This window comes from Quercus lobata, chromosome 11 (assembly GCF_001633185.2).
Source record: "Quercus lobata isolate SW786 chromosome 11, ValleyOak3.0 Primary Assembly, whole genome shotgun sequence".
Taxonomy (NCBI): Eukaryota; Viridiplantae; Streptophyta; class Magnoliopsida; order Fagales; family Fagaceae; genus Quercus; species Quercus lobata.
In genome coordinates this window covers 35,615,076-35,635,882 of record NC_044914.1, presented here as the reverse complement: position 1 = coordinate 35,635,882, position 20,807 = coordinate 35,615,076, and the positions used below count along the sequence as shown (strand labels likewise).

Here is a 20,807-nt window from a genome sequence, read left to right as displayed (position 1 = left end):
TAGTAGGTAGATAGGTAGGTGGAGTGGGGGGAGTTAACGAGTTGTTACTGCAGTTTGGAGTGGGAGTGGGACAGTTAAAAAAGGATATTTACTGTGAAAAACAGTACACGCCCGGTGGGACTCGAACCCACAATCGCCTGATTAGAAGTCAGACGCCTTATCCATTAGGCCACGGGCGCTTCTTGGAGATACTATCCAAATCAGTCATTATTAACTCTTTACGTTCAGATATTGGACATTTAGACAGCTCCAGCAAAAAAAAAGTTTTTTTTTTTTTTAACGAATCATTCTCTCTCTTAGATTACCCCTCTCATTAGCTTTCCCCCTTTAACTCATGTCTCTTCTTTGATAATTGATAGAAGCATTTGGGATGGTTATCGTTGAAGCGCGGTAGCCAAAATTGATCGTGGGTGGAGCTGAGTAGCTATTGGCAGGGCCAGTTGAACAGTAAATGTAATTTGTGTAATCGCCTAAAACCCCAAATAAAAGAAGGCCCACTTGTAAAAAAAAAAAAATATATATATATATATATATAATATATTTACCTATATATATTAAGGAAAATTATACATTATCACCCTAAACTATACCTAATGTTATATTTTGTACACTAAACTTTTCGAATGCATATTTTACACCTTAAACTATGACCATTGTTACACTTTGCACCTTGTACCTTGTCATTAAATTTGCTGTTAACTTGAATGAAAATTCAAAATTTATGGTACAAAGTGTAATAAGGAGTATAATTTAAGGTGGTAAAGTGTAATTTATCTTTTGTTTTTAAAATATTGAGAAGAGGGGCAATTAGATCTTTTCATGTGATGTCATATTTTTCCATCTAAGTTAATAGCAAACTTAACGTTGGGGTACAAAAAGTAACAATGATCATAGTTTAGGATGCAAAAAAATGCATTCAAAAAGTTTAGGATGCAAAGTGTAGCAAAAGGTATAGTTTAAGGTTGTAAAGTGTAATTTTCCCTATATTTTAATTACAAAAAAAAAAAAATAATCCTTTTATTGGTTAATAAAATGTATTAAAAATGCTCCATTGTATCCTAAAATGCGGAAAATTAAAGGAAAAAAGCAAAAATAGTCAAAATTTAACTAATAAAATTAAATTTTAGGAGACAAATTTATTAACTTATTCTTAAAATATGTTAAATCAAAATTAATATCAAACAAATTCATTAATAATACAATGTAATTATCTTGAAATATACTAAAAGGAGAGATTATAAATATTTAAAACAAAAGAAAAAATCTCTTATTTCTTTATCTCTCTGCCTCTCCCTCTATATTCTTACTTTTCTTTTCTTCAAGATCTTTTTTTATAAGCTCGGTCATTCATTATTCAGCCAACCCTGCATAACAGGGGTAACCCCTCTCTCCATCTTTGTCTTTCCAATATTTAAGATTGAAATGTTCGCTTTTTATTCAATTTAAATATTTTAAGTTATATTTTTTAACCCACTTGATTGATAAAACAAGGACAACACGCTGGTCTTGCTCTTGCACAGTTTGCTCACACTCCACAGCACTGTACAGTGACAATGCACACTGCACACAGCTTGACACTTGATAGAATGATAGGACTCTACTGTTGAGTATATAATATTTTATAATGTAAAAAAAGTGGAAAACATTTTCATAGCTGGCACCCACTCACATGGTTACACACTCACTAACCCACCCACACGGGTGACACCCACGCCCAATGTATTCCCACTCAAATTAAAATATTTTTTTATTCAAGCTTTTACTTTGTCAATTATTATAAATTATCATGCTAATTAATAATTTAATGTATATTATATCAACTCATTTAATATATGATACATATCATATATGTGTATGTATTTCTCAAAAAAAGAAAAAGAAATGTTGGAAGAATTTAAATATAAAAACTTATTAGTAATATTAATAATTTTGCATCTCAAAAAGTAAGAAAAATAGATTTTAAATAAAAATTAAATTTTTTTAATAAATGTTATTTAATTAATATTAAAATATAAAAAATGTCTCACGCAAAATTTTCACCTAAACACTCAAAGATGTAGAGCCAGCCCTAGCCACTGGGTGAAGAGGTTTTTTTTTTTTTTTTTTTTTTTTTTTTTGAGAAAGAAGAATTCATTCATTCAACCAAAAAATCAACAGAAAAGACTGTCGAACATTACAAGATTATGGGCATCACTATGGATGTCGCCAAACCAAATCTGGGGGGAATGGGACTGTCTGGCTAACTTAGCCAATTTATCAGCTACCCCGTTCCCTTTCCGTCTTACATGAGCGAAAACAACAGCTTGAAACTCAGAAGCCAGGTGCTGAGCATCCTCAATCAGGTGGCCAAAGGAGGCTAAACACGCTTCGCTTGAGTTGAGAGAGTTTGTTATTATTTTGGAATCACCTTCAAATATCATTGTTTGAAGATTAAGTTCCATTGCAAACAAGATCGCCCTCCTACAAGCTAGAGCCTCCACGTCTTCAACAGATGGAGGTAAGGAAATACGTTCGGAGAGAGCTCCAATAACTTTGCCTCATGGTCCCTGAGCACCACCCCCAACCCCGCAGCAGATAGCTCCTAGAAGATGGCGCCATTAAAGTTGGCTTTACACCAAGAATTGGGAGGAGGGGACCAACAGACTGATGTTGGAGGCTGGAGTGGTACTAGGGGCATATCTTGGACTTGTTGGAACTCCTGAAGCCGTTCAATGGCATCCTAGTGAATCTGAGAAAGGGCAACGATGGTGAACTAGTCCGAGACGAATTTCTCTTGAACCAAATACACCAGGCAATCATTGCAAATCTTTCAACCAATTGAAAGTCCATCATGTTAAGAATACCCAAGAAGAGGTCCTGGAAATTGACAAATCTTTCCGAAATATGGCGCATGCACAAACCGAGGCTGGAGCAAGTTTTCAAGAGGCATTAAATGGAAGATCAATTGAGTCTGAATCAGGGGATACGTTGGCTGATTTGGGGAGATCGGATGGCCAAGATTCGAGGGAAATTTTCGAGGAAAGGCTAAAAGAAATAGACATGGAATTGGGAACATTTGACAAGGCTAGAAGTGGGTTTATAGGGGACAACCTAGAAAGGGAAAAGGTGGGAAATAAGGAACTAAAGCAAGCTAGGAAAGCTGATGAGCCTACTCCTATATCAACAGATAGGCTTGCTGAAAATCTGGATAGACATGCAGAAAAAGTGGGGGCTGCGAAGAGACTTTCCCAGTCACGGGTACATGAGTCTGGAGCTAAAGTTCTTTCACAGACCAGGCTGCATGAGGAGAGCTTGAAAATAGACGTGGAATTAGGCTTAAACAAGGGAAAGGGAGATGCAGTTTCCTTACCTGAACCCACTATTGATCCAGCTGAAATTTTCGTAGTGTGGGAAGCTACCCCGCACATAGAACCAACCCGGCTAGTAAAGCCCGAAGGGAAGGCCCAGCCCAATGGATCCATTTTACTACCTAGTTCAGTGGGGAGCCCACTAGCAGAAAAGAAAGAAAAATCCACTAGCCAAAAACCCAAAGAACAAGGAACATGGGTGAGACTCCCACGTCCAACAAAAATCCCAATTAAAGGGGCAAATGATTGTGTCGTTGAAACCAGAAGAGAACCAATACAGAAGGCTAACCCACGACCTAGCAAACACCAAAATACCTCGGAAGATGATGTCCTCTGTTCAATCCCAACGGCGGTGGCTGTTGTCCAGCCACGCCGGAAGCCATGAACGGCATCAACTAGAACTGTCGTGGGTTGGGAAGGCCACAAGCAGTCTTGGAGCTCACCGAGATGGTGAAACAACACTCCCCATGCTTCGTGTTCTTGATGGAAACCATATCAAAAGATAAGTTTCTCAAAAGCCTTTGCCGTAAACTTAATTTAAATAATTTGTTTATTGTCCCTAGACACAACATTGGTGGGGGTTTAGCTCTGTACTGGAAAGATGGCCTTAACTTGAAGGTACAGAGCTCTTCTCCTTCGCACATCGATGCAGTAGTCGTCCCAGGAGTGGATGATGCTTGGCGACTCACCGGTTTCTACGGAAATCCGGTAACCGCCAACTAGGAACACTCATGGGCGCTACTCAAGCATCTATGTCTTCAATTTAATCTGTCGTGGCTCTGTGTAGGTGATTTTAATGAGATTGTGAAGGCGGGGGAAAAAAGGGGCGGTGCTCCTCGGCTTGAGCACCAAATGATAGAGTTTAGAGGAGCTTTAGACTTCTGTGGTTTCAGGGATCTGGGCTTTGTGGGTGCTCCTTTTACTTGGTGCAACAATCAATTTAATGGGGTTGTTACTTGGATCAGATTGGATAGGGGAGTGGCAACGGCTTCATGGTTGCAAAGGTTCCCTACGGTGCGGATTCACCACATCTCGGGTTCGCTATCTGATCACAGCCCTTTGTGGATATGCTCTGATGACAAATATGTCCTTTTCTATAAGAGTGGCAGACCTTTCCGCTTTGAAGTGATGTGGATGAAGGACGCTGGTTGTGAAGGGGTGATAAAAAATGTGTGGGCTGACCTATTCCCAGGCAACCCCATTAATAAAGTCGTTTCCAAGGTTGAGGCTTGCGGCATAAAGCTGAAAACTTGGAACAAACTTACCTTTGGGCACATTCGGAATCTTTTGGTGAAGAAAAAGAAAATGTTAGCACAGGCAGAAGCCTTGTCAATGGCTGGTCAAAATCATGAGCAAGTAAGGATCTTAAAGGGGGAAGTTTATGAGTTATTGGTAAAGGAAGATTGTATGTGGCATCAACGATCAAGGGTGGATTGGCTTAAGGCGGGGGATCTCAATACTAGCTATTTTCACAGCCGTGCAAGCCAACGAAACCGGAGAAACTTTATCTCCAAACTGACTTGTGAGGATGGTCGTGTCATTGAGGAGGAACAGGAGATTGGGCAAGTGTTGGTCACGTATTTTAGGGAGCTGTTTACTTTAGAAGCTCCATCCAATTTTGATCCCATCCTCCAGGGAATCGAGAAAAAAGTGACGCCTTAGATGAACTCGGAGTTGACAAAGGAGTACACAGCAGAAGAGGTTGAGATAGCCTTGAAACAAATGAAATCCTTTTCAGTGAAGAGTTGATTGTGGGTGCCAATCTTGACTTATGGATGGCTAATCTTAATCGTGGGGGCATTGGATCCAATAAATGAAATCCTAACTTTTTTTTTTAAATAAAAAAAGAATAAATAAATAATATTTAATAATAGAAAGTCGACTTCTTGTAAAAGTAAGAAATAGTAGAAATATAATTAATGGAAAAAAAAAAAAAAGACTTTTAAAGTTAAATTATTGAAACTTAAGAAATAGTAGACAACTAGACATTTATCTTTCACTTTTAGTATTATATATAAATTCGGATTGGACTATCAATCCCAAATTCCTAGAACCATGTCCTACAATTATTAAAGAACAACGAAGCAAATAAAAATAACACACACTGAACAACAAGGATAATAAATCCTTTTTGTTTTATATATATATATATATATATGTGTGTGTGTGTGTGTGTTATATCTATAACCAAATGTGCATGCGCGTTTGGTTACAAATTAAAAAGCCAACTGATTTTACTATTTAGCTTAGTTTTACTACTATTTATGGACCTCACTGCACTTTTTAGTACTATTTATAACTCTCACTGTACTATTTTAGCTAACTTTTACCTTTATCTACAGTACTTTCAGTAAAGAATTTTCAGTTTCAACTAAATAAGCAGATCTCAAATAGACCATCTATATATATATATATATATATATATATATATATATATAATGATAATTAAAAAGGCTATATTAGCAATTTTTATTACCACAGATCAAGGGCAATGCAACCTTAATTCTTCAATTAAAGCATTCAAATTAGAGTAGGATGATCCTCCTTCTTCAACGGCCTTCCTTGCCATCTACCCAAGTGCCTTGGCTTTGGCTACTTCTTCACCCACCAAAATTTGTCTCATTGCCTTCTCTATTGCTTCCCTCTTGATACCATCTACCACTCTAGTCCATTGCTTAGCACCAACACTAATCCCAATTTTCAGTACCTGAGTTACTAACTTCTCATTGTAAAATTGCTCAACACCCATAGGCCATGAGGGATGGAACTACTCAAGGGCAAGGGCAAAGGGGGGCCATGCCCCCCACCCCCCCCAAAAAAAACAAACCTTTGAGAAAAAAAATGCTAGTATGTGTATTAACAAAAAAAAATTAATTATGGCTCTTAAATTTATATACTTGGCCCCCATCCCCAAAAAATTTACAAATTGACCCAAAAAATCCAACAAATAGATAACAAGCAAAATCTAAAAAAAAAAAAAATATATATATATATATATATAAATGTACATATCCAAATAATAAGAAAAATCTTTGGAAAAATCATAAATCCAATCTAAGCAAAAACAACAATAACAAATTAATTACAAATCCTAGCAAAAAAATCACAAAAACCTAATAACCTTTAGTAGGTCCTTTACCCAATTTCTCCCTCTCACTTGAGGGCTCTATGCCCCTCTCAAATGACTCCACCCTCATAGCCATAGAGACAACTCATATGCTACATATTGATCGCTTCATCCACACATCAGTTTGACTTTGAAAATATTAAGACGTGTCAATTGATTTGCAAAACTCTTGATTATAAAATCTTATTATTAATTTCTTTTAAAGAAAAAAATAGAAATAATAATTAATAAATTAATACTAATAATGCTACTTTGTCAACTTCTAATATTGATATTCCAATTTTTTAAAATCTAAGAACAAAGAACTTTGGCCCCCGCAAAGTTTGAATCCTGGTTCCATTCTTGCCGCCATGTGACCATGGGCACCCCTGCACTCACTCCTTCCAAGGTTGAATTCCACCCACAATGAGTCACAAATCCTCCAACTGCTTCATGATCAAGAATCAAAACTTGGGGTGCCCAACCTGTTATAATTAGTCCTTTACCTTTTATTCTTTTCTCAAATCCTTTAGGTAGCCAATCTTCCTCCTCCTTCTCGTTTTTGCCTTTTCTCACAACCCAAATGAATTGTTGTTTCGAAGCCTCAAGACCCAATTTCAAAATACTGGGAATCAGTGAAGTTTGGCCTACTCCGAAAACAAATATAACTAACTGAATTGGGTTTCTTTGTACTAAGCCACTTTAAACATTCATTTTCATCTATGGAAGCTTCCTGTCCCCTTTGGGCTTTATCTTCAGCATCCTTGTTGCATAGTGAAACTGGACCTATATGCCATGCCTTTCTTCCCATGACGTTTCTAAAATGATCTACATAAGCCGACTCAAGCTCATAGAAGCTGTTAACAACCACCCCATAACTTGTCAGCTCTGATTCCCTAGCTTCTTTCAACAACTTGATATAGTCCGTTTCAACTTCTAGCTGAGTGGTGTCTGGCAGTTGCTTCCTTGTCAACTTTATCTCCCCTGGAAAATTAGGAATGACAAAAGTTTCAAAATCAGATGACACTTTCTTGTGAGGTTCATATGGCCCTGTAGCATGGGCTGCAGCCATAGAGAAAAAACTGGTCCCCTCGAAAACAAGCCTAGGAATACCAAATTTAGCTGCAACATCAGTTGCCCATGGAAAGAACATGTCAGCAACAAGGCAACTAGGTTGGTACTCTTGTAGTAGTTGCTCTAGTGGTTGTTGGAGCATCTTAGTGGCTTTGATAAATTTGTGAGCCATTTCTAGGGAAGTCCCTAAGTCAATATTCTCACATCCTTCAGGCAGGCCAGCCTTAATAGCCGGGAACTTGATGATTTGGATATCAATGTTGATGCCATGAGTTTTGGAGAATAATGGCATGTTGCGAGGAGTAGTGACAATCGTTGCCTTAACACCTCAAGCCGCAAATAGCTTGGCCATCTCCATAGTTGGTATCAGGTGGCCATGGCCCATGAAAGGGAAGAAGAATATGTGAAGCTGAAGACTTTTGCTACCCATAGCACCCGGAACAAGCAGAACTAGAAAGGTTATTAGGTTAGGCTATATTTTTCAGATTTGGTATAAGAAATTTGTTAAAATGAACATTGTTTATAGTAGCCCATGCGCATGGACTTGATAAAGATACTTTGGAATAATATTCTTCTTTAGGTGGCAATAAAAGACACATAGCAAGTTATGATGGGTAAAACATAAAGTGGAACATAAAAAACGATAAAAGATGATTTGTATTCAGAATAAAATAACTCAATAATTTTCATTTCCCAATGCCTACATGTTAAGAGCATTTGCAGCAGTGTAGCTATATTGCTAAATTTTTGCTCCTCAAACACAAAAATGATGCTCCAGCAGTGAAGCTAAATCTATTTTTTTTTTAGCTCCACTACTATAGTGCACATCTATATATAGATGTGCACTGTTCATGAAAGCTAAAAAAAATTATTTTATTTGGCCGGTGATTAAAATAATAAAAATGCCTCTCTCTCTCAATCACTCTCACCTTTCTCTCTCTCAGTTACTCTCTCTCTCTCTCTCAGTCACTCCGTGCTCTTCGACCCATGCCTCCACCAGCCTCAACGTCACCGGCTCAAGTCGACCCAAGCCCCAAGCCTCCGACACATGCCTCCGCCGGCCTCAATGTCACCGGCCCAAGCCGACCCAAGCCCTAAGCCGCCGATCCACGCCTTCGTCCACTTCTCTTCCACCGATCAGACCCATGTTGACACTATCCTCCCTAAGCCGCAAGCCACCGCTACCTCCCATCTCTTTATTCTCTTTGTTGTGATTGAGTTTTTTTTTTTTTTGTTTTTTTTATTTTTTAGTATTTTCATATGGGTTTGGTGGCTGTGGTGGTGGTGGGTTATTTTGGCTATGGTAGTGGTGGTGGATGATTTTGACAGTGGGTTTGTGGATTTTGGCTATGAGTTTTGTGGTTTATAATTGTGGTTGTGGCAGTGGCAGTGGGTTGTGATTGTGGTTGTCATGGCTGGTGGTTTGTGGTGACTGATGGTGATGGGGTTGTGATTGTGGTTGTGGTTTTGTTTTTGGTTTTTCTTTTTTTCTATGTTGTGTTGTGGTTGCCAAAGTAGAGTGGTGGTTGTAGCCGGCGGTGGTGGTGGTGGTTGTGGTTGTGGCTGATAGTAGAGGTGGTTATGGTTGGTGCTGTGTATATTTTTTGGGTAATGGGATATATTATTTTATTATGATGTTTATATTATTTTATTGTGTTGAAACTAAAATAGATCCACTGCTGCAGTATGTGTATAGGTAAAATAGATAAAGTAACTTTTGGTGGAAATAAAAAGCTAAATTTTTAACTCCACTGCTGTGGATACTCTAAGCATATGGTCCTATATATAATTTTATATTCCCATAAGCTTTTTTATTCCTACTAATAATGATAGTCAATCAACATCACATGATGCACGTGGATCGATTAGTTTTACCCAAATACCTACCATTAAATTTAAGCTATTATTTGCAAATAACTTATCAAGTTTTTTGTTGAAATTTTTTTATAAAAAGTGTGCTAAAGTATACTTGTATCTTGATTTTTTTTGAAGAAGTAAGAAAATGAGGGAAAGAGTGAGCATTTAAAAAGATGCACATCATATACTATATAATAAAAGTTTGGCTTAGAAGTCATAATTGCGCTGAGTGATTTTACCAAATTATAGCCATATTTTGGATAAAAACAATTTTTTGGATAGAGACAACAACTTATTTATTCTTATCAATTTCTTTAGATAAAATAACAATAGTGTTCTAAGAAAACATGCAACATGTATATAAGTTTTAACTGATATAGACAACAACTTATTTGTTCTTATCATTTTCTTTAGATAAAGTAATAATAAATATTTTAACAAAATATGCAACATGCATTTTAGATAAAATAATAATAAATGTTTTAATAAAACATTCAACATGCATTTAAATTTTAGTTTATAGAGATTTCTTTAAATAAAGTAACAATAACTGTTTTAATAAAACATGCAACATGCATCTAAGTTTTAAAATTTTAATTCCTACTCCAACTAAAAATCTATTATTAAAATTTCAAAACTTATACATATTAACCAATGATTTTTCCATAGAATCTATCTTGCACATCACGTTTTTGTTTATTTATTATTTATTATTTATTTTTTTCTAGTGGCAACTTATGCATATGTATTTGTATTGGGAGGATATACATGTTGTATAGATTCATAGGAGTTGATACATTTATATGACTCTCTCTCTAGAACAATTTCTTTTCTTAATAAACAACTACCCTCATTTGGTGTGGATAGCAACAAAAAATTCTTTACCTACAAAGACGAATTTGGTTAAGCGACAAATCATCACAAACAATACTTGTGAGCTCTGCCAAAACCATCAGGAAGACGTTGGACATGCTCTTTACCACTGTCCGAGCCTTGGGGAATTGTCGAGCAAGATCCCCTTATGGAACCATAGCAGTCTCTGACAAGCCTTGTCCTTCATGGATATACTAGGTTGTGTTTTTACAGAGAACAAGGATCCAGCTTTATTCTCCATGGTTACTTGGGCCTTATGGACTCGACAAAATAATCTCAAGCTTGGCAAACCCACGGTTACCCTTGATCAGCTGCTGCGTCAAGCCAAGGACAGATTACGTGAGTTCAATCTCCATAACACTACGGTGATTCCACCAGTGGGCAGACCACCAACACATTGGCTCCCTCCAGTAGCATCTCAGTATAAAATAAACTTTGACGGCGCCTTGTTCCAGACAGCAAACTCCACTGGTATAGGAGTGATTATTAGGGACGAACGTGGCCAGGTTATGGTTACTCTATCCCAAAAAATTCCTCCACCCTTTACAGCAATTGAAGTAGAAGCTTTGGCAGCTCGATGGGCTCTGGAATTGGCTATGGAAACAAGTCTTGATTAGGTTACCCTTGAAGGCGACTCATTGATACTAATCTCAGCTCTCAAGTTGGACTCCCATTCTTTGTCTCACTTTGGCCATATAGTGAAAGACATCTAATATCTTGCCTCTTGTTTTTCAAAGATTAATTATTCTCATGTATGTAGGCACTATAATACTGTAGCAATTCACTCTCAATTCCAAGTCTGGATGGAAAATGTACCACCAGATGTTACCTCTATTTTACGGACTGATTTTGACCGTCTACCTTGAATAAAATGCAATGTCTTTCTTCTCAAAAAAATAAAAATAAAAATAAAAATAAAATAATACCCTCATTAATTATTAGATTAGCTTTTTTATTAATTGTTAAGATATATTTCCTCAAATTAAGGGATAAAATTAACAATAGTTTAATTTACGTAAAACTTTATCATTTAAATTTTAACAAATTTAAATTCTATTCAAACTAAAAGTCTGTACAGCCCCTAACATCCAAGTCCGTTTGGGCCTTGGGCCATGGATCAATAGTATGGCCCAGGGGTCCAACCTTTGTTCCACTCGGGATCCTGGCCTAAGCCCACAATAACTACGAGCCTAAGTTGGGTGTTGTTCAAATGCCTAATAAGCGGATAGCGGATTCCTGGTCACATATTGCTCAGCAAGTCATCCCCGGACAATATGCAAATGTTCGGTTACATCGCCCTGTGAGTGCTCGGTAATGCCTTAGGAAACTTCGCCACCGAGCACACTTGCTGCAGTGGGAACCATTTCCAAAGCCACTCACACCTAAACATCCACTTAAAATTAACGACATTAGACCTCTCATTGCACTAGTTTAAAGGTAATGATAATCCCCCTATTAATAATTGGCTATAAATAGGAGAAACTAAAGAATGGAGAGGGGGATGCAATTTTGTGGAGAGAAAAGAGAAAGAGAAAGAGAGTCTAAGAGGAAGAAACACAGAGAAAGAGAGAAAAGTGATCTCATTGAGTCTCTAAATCTAGAACGACCCAAAGTAGGATACCCAAACCCACCATACAAATAAGTTGTGAGCCCAAGTAGGGGTTTGGCCCAGTAACCCTATCTTTGGCGTGCACAATTGGCGCCCACCGTGGGGCTCTCCTACAACGTTGTGGTTCTAAAGGGACTCGAGCTTGGGAAAAATATCTAAAAGGCATTCGGGGAGTCATGCGGAAAACGGATCCGTAAGATCTTCTCGGGGATCTAGCTGGCGAGAGTGCGAACAGAAGGAACAAGAAGGTAGGGAGCATGATCAACAAGAAGAAATGTTCGGCACGAGAGAAGGATCGTACCAAACCCAATGAACAATCTCTGGTGCCACGTGACGTAGGTAGAGGGAGGAGAGAGATGAAGAGCTTGAACGGCTGCGTAAACTAGTCAGGGGCTTGGAGCTGGAGGTAAGGGGCAAGCATTGGAGAAGAGACAGAAATGACCAAGAAAAGGAGGTTGGCAACGGGGGAAATAGATATGGGGAGGGATCTAATCAGTCTGGATCACGGCAACGACGAAGTCGTTTACATTCCCGGGAATCCCGTCAGTATCGAGACCATTCACATTCATGGGGATCTTGACGATATAGGAACCGGTCACTCTCCCGAGAGTTAAGGCAAAGTCGAGACCGCTCACGTTCTCGGGAGAATCAAGTCAGGAATTCAGTCTCCCCAGAGGAAAGACGGCCTCGAAATGCTGCCATGGATGCTATGAGTCGCGCTTTGCGAAAAGAGGCTCAGTCCCCATTTTCGGATGACATAGAATGGGTTGAAATGCCGAGCAAGTTTACCCGCCCACCGTTCAATTGCTATGACGGGAAAACAAACCCAGTAGAGCATGTTAATCATTATATTCAGATGATGTCTCTGCATACTCATAACGATACGCTGATGTGCAAGGTGTTTCCTTCGAGTCTAGGACCAACCGTTTTGAGGTGGTTTAACGGGCTACAGAAAGGATCCATACGTAGTTTTTCCGAGCTAATTCAGGAGTTCGGCGTTCGGTTTGTGACCTGCAACTAAGTACCACAACCGTTAGATGCACTTTTGTCCATGAAAATGAGGGTAGGAGAGACCCTCCGTAGTTATGCTAGCCGGTATTGGGAGCTATACAATGAGATAGGCGGAGATAATGAAAGGGTCGTAGCAAGTACTTTTCGGATGGGGTTGCCCGAGGACTCCAAGCTACGGGAGTCGTTGACTAAGAAGCCTCCCGAAGGCATAAGACAGCTTATGAGACACATTGAGGAATATAAACGACTAGAGGATGACCGGCTGCAAAGTAAGGGCAAAGCACCGATGATGAATCGTCCCCGGCAAAGTGGTTTTCCTTTCAGATCCCGAGGGGGCTTGACGATTTAAGAACCGGCAACACAGATGGGAGAAGTGAATGTGACATTTAAGGAACCTGTACACAGGATTTTTGACCAGATCAAACACGAGCCGTATTTTCGATGGCCGAACAAGATGGGAGGGGACCCATCCAAGAGGAATCAGAATTTGTACTACACCTATCACCGAGACAAAGGTCACACTACCGAACAGTGTCGGGTGTTAAAGGATCACCTCGGGCAATTGGTCAAGGGTGGGCACTTAAAGGAATTTATGCTAGACTCGGGGGGCAGAGTTGCTGGGCAAGATACTTGGCAAAGGAAGAACCCTCTTCCACCCCCTGTAGGGGTGATTGAAGTTATCCATGCTTCTCCGGAGGGGCTTATTGTAGGAAGAAGGAAAGGGGTGTTGACTGTAGTACCAATAGAAGGTCACTCGGATGTACGCCGCCGGATAAGAAAATGAAGTTTGCACGAGAGCCTATCGCATTCGATGATGAAGATTTGGAGGGAACAATCCAACCACATGATGATGCATTAGTGGTCATGGCCCGGATAAGTGGCTTCTTGGTAAAAAGGGTAATGGTAGACCAAGGAAGCGGAGCTAACGTAATGTACCCTGATCTATTCAGGGGACTCGGACTGAGGAAGGACGACCTTGTGAAGCACACTTCACCCTTGGTTGGGTTCGATGGTAAGGTAGTAATTCCTGAAGGGCAAATTTCACTTCTCGTAATTATGGGGGGGAAGGAGGTGGAAGTAACATTTACAATAGTAATTTCATTTTCCTTGTATACTGCGATTCTGGGAAGATCGTGGATCCATTCAATAAGGGCTGTCTCATCTATCCTGCATGTAAAGATCAAGTTCCCAACCGAGCAGGGTATTGCCGTAATAAGGGGAGACCAGCAAGTGGCAAGAAAGTGCCTTATTGCCGTAGTTAATTGGAAGCAGGGGAATCAAGTCAATCAAGGAGAAATAACCAGACAACTAGTGAGAGACAAGGGGAATGGGCAGTTCGAATAGGAGCAGGTTGGGCGGGAAGATACATCCTGAAAGGTCCATTTATAGCAATCACAAGGGCCTCGAGAAGGAATGGGGGCTGGCTGCGCCAAAGAGCTAATAAAGGTAAAGACATTATCGGATACTAATAAATATTTTCAGGTTGGAGCAAGTATGAAAGATGAGGATAGAGTGCAAGTGTTGCTGTTTCTGACTCAAAACATAGATGTCTTCGCTTGAAGCCCTTATGAAGTTCCCAAGGTTGACCCTGGGTTTATCATTCATAAACTTAATGTAGACCCCTCATATCCCCCGAAGAAGCAGAAGTCGAGAAGATCAACTAAAGACCATGTTGAGGCGATAAGGTAGGAGGTTAAAAGGCTGAAGAAGGTCGGAGTGATAAAGGAGATCTTTTTCCCGAAGTGGCTGGTGAATACCGTGGTTGTTAGGAAGAAGGACGAAAAATGGAGGGTCTGTGTGGATTTCACGGATTTAAACTGAGCATGCCCGAAGGACCTGTTTCCTATGCCAATAATTGATCAATTGGTGGACGCCATTTACGGGCACTTGAGGATGAGTTTCCTGGATGCCTTTCAAGGATACCATCAGATCGCCTTGGCCGCCGAAGACCAGGAGAAAATGGCATGCATATCCCCCGACGCTAATTATCATTACACCGTGATACCCTTTGGGCTAAAGAATGCCAAAGCGACATATCAGCGGATGATGACGAGGATGTTTCGGGACAAAATTGGGCATATGGCTAAAGTGTGTATTGAAGACATGGTGGTAAAGAGCAAGCAAGAGGCACGGCATGTAGAGGATCTTCAGGGGGTGTTTGAGATATTGCAAAAACATAGGTTACGCCTTAACGTAGAAAAATGTTCCTTTGGAGTGGGGGCTGGCAAATGTTTGGGATACTTGATCACTAGCCACGGGATAGAAGTTAATCCCAACCAGATCGAGGCCGTGAAGCGTCTCAGGTCACTAAGCAATCCGAAAGAAGTACAGGTGTTGACTGGGGTGTTAGCCGCTCTTAACTGATTCATCTCAAAATTTTTCGGATCACTGCTGTCCATTTTATTAGCTTTCAAAGAAGTGGAAGGGAGTTTGGTGGGATGATGAATGTGAAAAGGCTTTCCAGGATCTCAAGGAATACTTAACGCAGGCACCGATGCTGATAGCACCAAAGCCCGGAGAGGAGCTGTTTATGTATCTCTCGATATCCGACCATGCTATAAGTACCGTACTTTTAAGAGACTGGGGAATACAAAAACCCGTGTATTATATTAGCAAGACCCTAGTCGACGTAGAGACCAGATATTTTCCTTTAGAAAAATTGGTGTTGACCTTAGTACATGCCACCAGGAAGTTGCCTTAGTATTTTCAAGCTCATATAGTGTATGTATTGACCGAATACCCCCTACAGTCATTATTGAAAAGATTTGACTTCACGGGGCAGATAGCTAAGTGGGGGACACGGCTCGAGGCATTCGACGTAAGGTATAAGCCAAGAAGTTCATTAAAAGGGTAGGTATTAGCTGATTTTGTGGCAGAATTCTCTCCTAAGAACCAAGGGGAAATGGGCTGTCAATTGGAGCATCACCCGTGGAAGGTTTATGTGGACGGTGCTTCTAGCGCCAAATGGGCCGGAGCCGGGATCGTCATAATTACTCCAGAAGGTATTCTGTTGGAGCATTCATTCAGGTTGGGGTTTAATGCCTTCAACAACGAGGCAGAGTATGAAGCTTTGCTTGTCGGATTGAGGGTAGTCTCAAGATTGGAAGCCTGAGACATGGAAATTTATTTGGATTCACGGCTGATAGTTAATCAGGTGCAGGGAAGTTTTGAGTCTCGAGATCCCTAGATGAAAGCATACTTAGAGTTGGCAAAGCAGGCCATGAGTAACTTTTGTATGGTGAAGGTGATCCAAGTGGCCCAAGCGTAGAACAGACATGCCAACTCCCTCGCCATGCTTGCATCATCAATAGCCGAGGAAATTCCCCGACTAATCAAAATGGAGCTTGTCCCTGAGCCTAGCATTAAGGTGGCAGGAGATGCGGGGGCCGCAAGGGTCGAAGTCACAGCAATTGCGAGACTTGGACCATGCTAGATGAATCCCATCATTGACTTCTTAGCCAAGGATCAAATCCCGGACGATGAGAAGGAAGTCAACAAGATCCGCAGGGTAGCTGCCTGGTATTGGTTGTCGAAAGACTGGAAGCTCTATCGCAGGTCATTTGGGGAACCGTACCTTTTATGCTTGCACCCAGAGAAAGTAGGCCAACTCTTGGCCGAGTTACATAAAGGGGTGTGCGGCAGCCATGTATTAGGACGATCATTGGTGCACTGACCAATGATTCAGGGATTCTGGTGGCCCTAAATGTAGAAGGATGCCGCAAAATACGTTTGCAAGTGTGAGCAATGTCAGAAGCATGCCCTCCTGATTCACTAGCCAGCAGGCCATTTGAACCCGATTAGTAGCCCTTGCCCTTCGCATAATGGGGGCTTGATATCCTCGGCCCATTTCCCCGAGCAATGGGCAATCGAAGATTCGTTTTAGTAGCTGTAGATTACTTCACCAAATGGGCAGAGGTGGAAGCTCTGGCTAATATCCGGGACGTGGATGTGAAGAAATTTGTGTGGAAGAATATAATCACCAGACTTGGGGTGCCGGACTCCCTTATATCGGATAATGGACTATAATTCGATAGTCAAGCTTTCTGTGAATTTTGCAACAACCTCGGCATCAGGAACAAATATTCCTTTCCAGCGTATCCCCAAAGTAATGGCCAGGCTGAGGCCATGAACAAGATAATCATGAATGGCCTAAAAAGAAAGCTGGAAGGTGCAAAGGGTAATTGGGTCGACAAACTACCCAATGTTTTGTGGGCATACCGGACAACTCCTCAGAGGTCTATGGGGGAGACCCCATTCTCTCTCATGTACGGGGCGGAAGCCGTGATACCAGCCAAGGTCAATTTATGTAGCGCGTGAGTTTTAGAGTTCAACATGTCCCAGAATGACAGTCTGCTGATAGAGCGTATTGATTTACTTGAAGAATATCGAGATACAGCGACTATACGACTAGCTGAATATCAGCAAAAGCTTGCCCGACGCTATAACCAAGATATAAGGGTGAGGGAATTCAGTGCCGAAGACCTGAATTAAGGAAAACCGTAGGAAGCATGCGAGATACAAATGCCGAGAAGTTAGCCCAAACTTGGGAAGGACCGTACAGAATTATAGCCATTGTAGCGTAGGAGCATATTATCTAAAAGACATGGACGAGATACTGTTGCCCCCGGCCATGGAATATTTATAATCTCAAGAAGTTTTATCAATGACTATCCATACACGGAAAAATGTACCTTGTACTAACTAATATGATAACGATGTAACTTGTTCGTGTAGGCTCAATCAACTCTATTTGTTTAGCACATCCGGTCGTTAAACGCGGAGGAAGGTGAGGAGATTCAAGTAGTCAGTTATATTCTACGGACAGAAGTCTGCTTCTCGGTTCGATCCCTATCACCGAGCAAGTGGAAACCTTATTCAAAAAAACATTCTAAGGACAGAAGCTTGCTTCTTGGTTTGATCCCTATCACCGAGTAGGTGGAAACCTTATTCAAAAAACTTTCTAAGGACAGAGGCCTGCTTCTCGGTTCGATCCCTATCACCGAGCAGGTGGAAACCTTATTCAAAAAACATTCTAAGGATAGAAGCCTGCTTTTCAATTTGATCCCTATCACTGAGCAGGTGGAAACCTTATTCAAAAAACATTCTAAGGACAGAAGTATTACAAAGAGATTAGAATATAGCTGCATAGTCATAAATGCAATTAAGGCAACTAGTCGGCAAATAAACCTTAGTCAAAATCAAGCATGAAAAATCAATTACTTCATCACCAAAACCTGGTGACATTAAGTTTAAACCTGGAAATTAAATAATTGTTTAGTAAAAAAACCACAAATTAACTGTTTAGTCGCCACAGTCCGGCGACGTAGGCAAACCAACTCAAAATAAAAATTACTTAAGTAAAAGTGAATGAGGAATAATGTAAAATAGGTTCTGCAATTAAGCGGTAAGATCCACGGGTTACGTCTTGGATGCCATCTTGGTAAACTGATGCTCAGATGCAAAAGGTTGGGGGTGAACATTTTTGCCGGAAGGGCCATCAGTGGGGGGGGGTTGCTGGTGGCTTCTGTCCCGATCAGTTCCACATGAGCGTCAATCTGCTCCACCAGCTCCCTCAAACTGTCCATCTCCTCCTCATCAGTAGGTCCAGCAGGGTTCTGCGCGGTTGGGGAAGGGTCCGGAAAGGGAATCCAGTTAGGGTCCCTTAGAGGGGAGTCCTCGGGCACTTCTGAGGCCTGTAGGGCAGCCATCCAGCCCTCCTGAAAAGACAGCTGTCGAGCTTCCATTACGACCAGTTCCACGCCCTTCTCCGCATCAGCAAATCCCTTATCATATCACTTACTTTCACAAGCTTTCAGGGCCGCTCGTAAATCGGCTACTTCCTCGGATAAGGTGACGTTCAAGCTCGCTGCTTTGGCCAGCTTCAAGTCCGTTTCATTTTGTTTCGATACCACCTCCGCCAACCTTTTCTCAGCCGATGCCTGGGATTTCTCCGCGGCAGCAAGTCTCTTCTCGGCAGCATCAACGGTTTTTGTTTTCTCCTTAGTTATTTTAACAGCCTCCTCCCTACCGACCTTTTCCCGATCAACCTCCTCAATAAGATCCTTCACCCTCTTGTTCAGGATATGAGCTAGCTGAGCGGCCTATTAAAGATGACATTAATCACGCATGGTAATTTAAAGAAACAACATATACGACAATAACGAGAATGTGTGTAAAAGGCAAGTATACAAGAGAAGAAAAGTTACCGCGATAGTGTGCCATTGAAGTCTCCTCCCCATGGATTCATCAGTCCTATCTGCAAAGGCGCTCACGTCCTCGAGCAGAAGGAGACCGTGCACTAAGCTTTAGGCAATACGGCCCCCTTCTCCTTTCTCTTATACTCGTACACTGGCACTAGCTGGGAGAGGCGTGCCATCCAACTAGAAGGTGGGTTGCCACAACTGTGCTGGTCGGGAGGAAGAAGCCACGTTTGTCCTGACCTGGTCCTGGGGCTCCCGAATAGTAACACCCCTCGACAGTGAGGGGGAGTTTGAATCTGAGCGTCTCCCAGGCTGTTGGAGGTGAAGTCAACGACCCGTTGTCTTTTGCGAATGCATCCGGAAGGAGGAGGAGGTGGGGGATGGGCAAGAGGAGCCGGGCCACGTCCCTAGGGTGGCTGTTACTGCGCAGTCTGACTTGCACCAAGGATAAAACAGCTAACTGTTAAAGTTTTGTGGGTCACCATCTCTTTGGGGACAGAGTGCGTCCTGGAGAGTCACTGGATTCTACGGCTTCTTATTCGGCTTCCTGAACAGGAGCCTTAGGTTCTGTAGGTACAACTTCACGTTGGACGGCCTCGTGAGCACGTTCTCGGAGATATTAGGATGCTACTTCGGCTGATTCGTCCCTTATAGGCGTGAGTTCATCCGAACAGGTGTATTGCAGGCTAATATCTCAGGCTTCACCTACAGTAAAATTGGGAGGCAAGAAGTTCGTATGTCGAACATCTATATAGGAGAGGAGAGGGCTGTCTATAATAAGGGCTTGGTCGAAGGATTGCCAAGTGGAATACACAGGGTCCACGCCGAGGATGAGATGGGATGCTCAGAGCTGCCCGTCCCGATGAACAAAAATCTCGGACCTGAGTACAAAGTTCAGGTCTCAAATGTGAACCGTTCTAATATCTTGGGTAAACACCGAACTGTCTGCAACAAAAGATAGCGAATCAGAGTTAGGGTAAATAAAATAGCTACGAACAGAAGGGATAGAATAAATTAAATATTAGAACGAACCAACTTCATGCTGAGATAAAGAGGGAGGGATACCACCGGCAAACCAATTGCCGCGCACCTAGACGTATTCCCCAGCAGAATTTCTATTATAGTCCGGCAGGCACGAAATTAGCCGTACCCTCATGTCTCTAACCTTTAAATAGTAATTGGATTTCTTCTTTCCACATAGGCTGTACATGTGGTTTATGTCATGATGATCTAATTGCAAACCAAATGTTTGGTTTAACCTACTCACACAACTCACTACCCGGTAAAAATTGGGGGGAAGTTGGTCAGAACTCAATCCAAAATATCTAAGGGCATTAAGCAAAAGTGGGTCTATAGGAAATCTAACCCCGCCCTCTAAAATAAACATCAACGGGAAAAAGGCAGTGCCTTCCCCTCTGTGGAGAGCGATTTCGCTTTCATGGCAATACATCACCTCCACATCATCAGGAACGCTATAGTTTTGCCTAAAAGTTGCTAAGGGAACCCCGACATTCAAAAGATAAGCAAAACTCATCCTAAAGCCTAAGAATCGGAAAGAACTTTGGGAAAAGAAATTAAAGCAGAGGAAAGGGGAAGAAGACTTACTTTTGGCTCTAAGGGAGAGAAGGATTCTGGGTTTGTGGCCAGGTATGCTGGTGAATGCTCGACAGAGAGAAAGTTCAAAGGACAAAGAATGAAAAGTGAGAAAATGAATTATGATGGACTATTTA

General features: G+C 41.2%; 1 non-coding gene and 1 pseudogene across 1 annotated transcript; both read right to left on the bottom strand.

The window, feature by feature from the left end:
* Positions 1-106: 106 nt before the first annotated feature.
* Positions 107-179, bottom strand: TRNAR-UCU. Its single transcript has one exon. It is a non-coding gene; the product is annotated as a tRNA-Arg (tRNA).
* Positions 180-5,829: 5,650 nt separating this feature from the next.
* Positions 5,830-7,957, bottom strand: LOC115969615 (annotated as a pseudogene).
* Between the last annotated feature and the right edge of the window lie 12,850 nt (positions 7,958-20,807).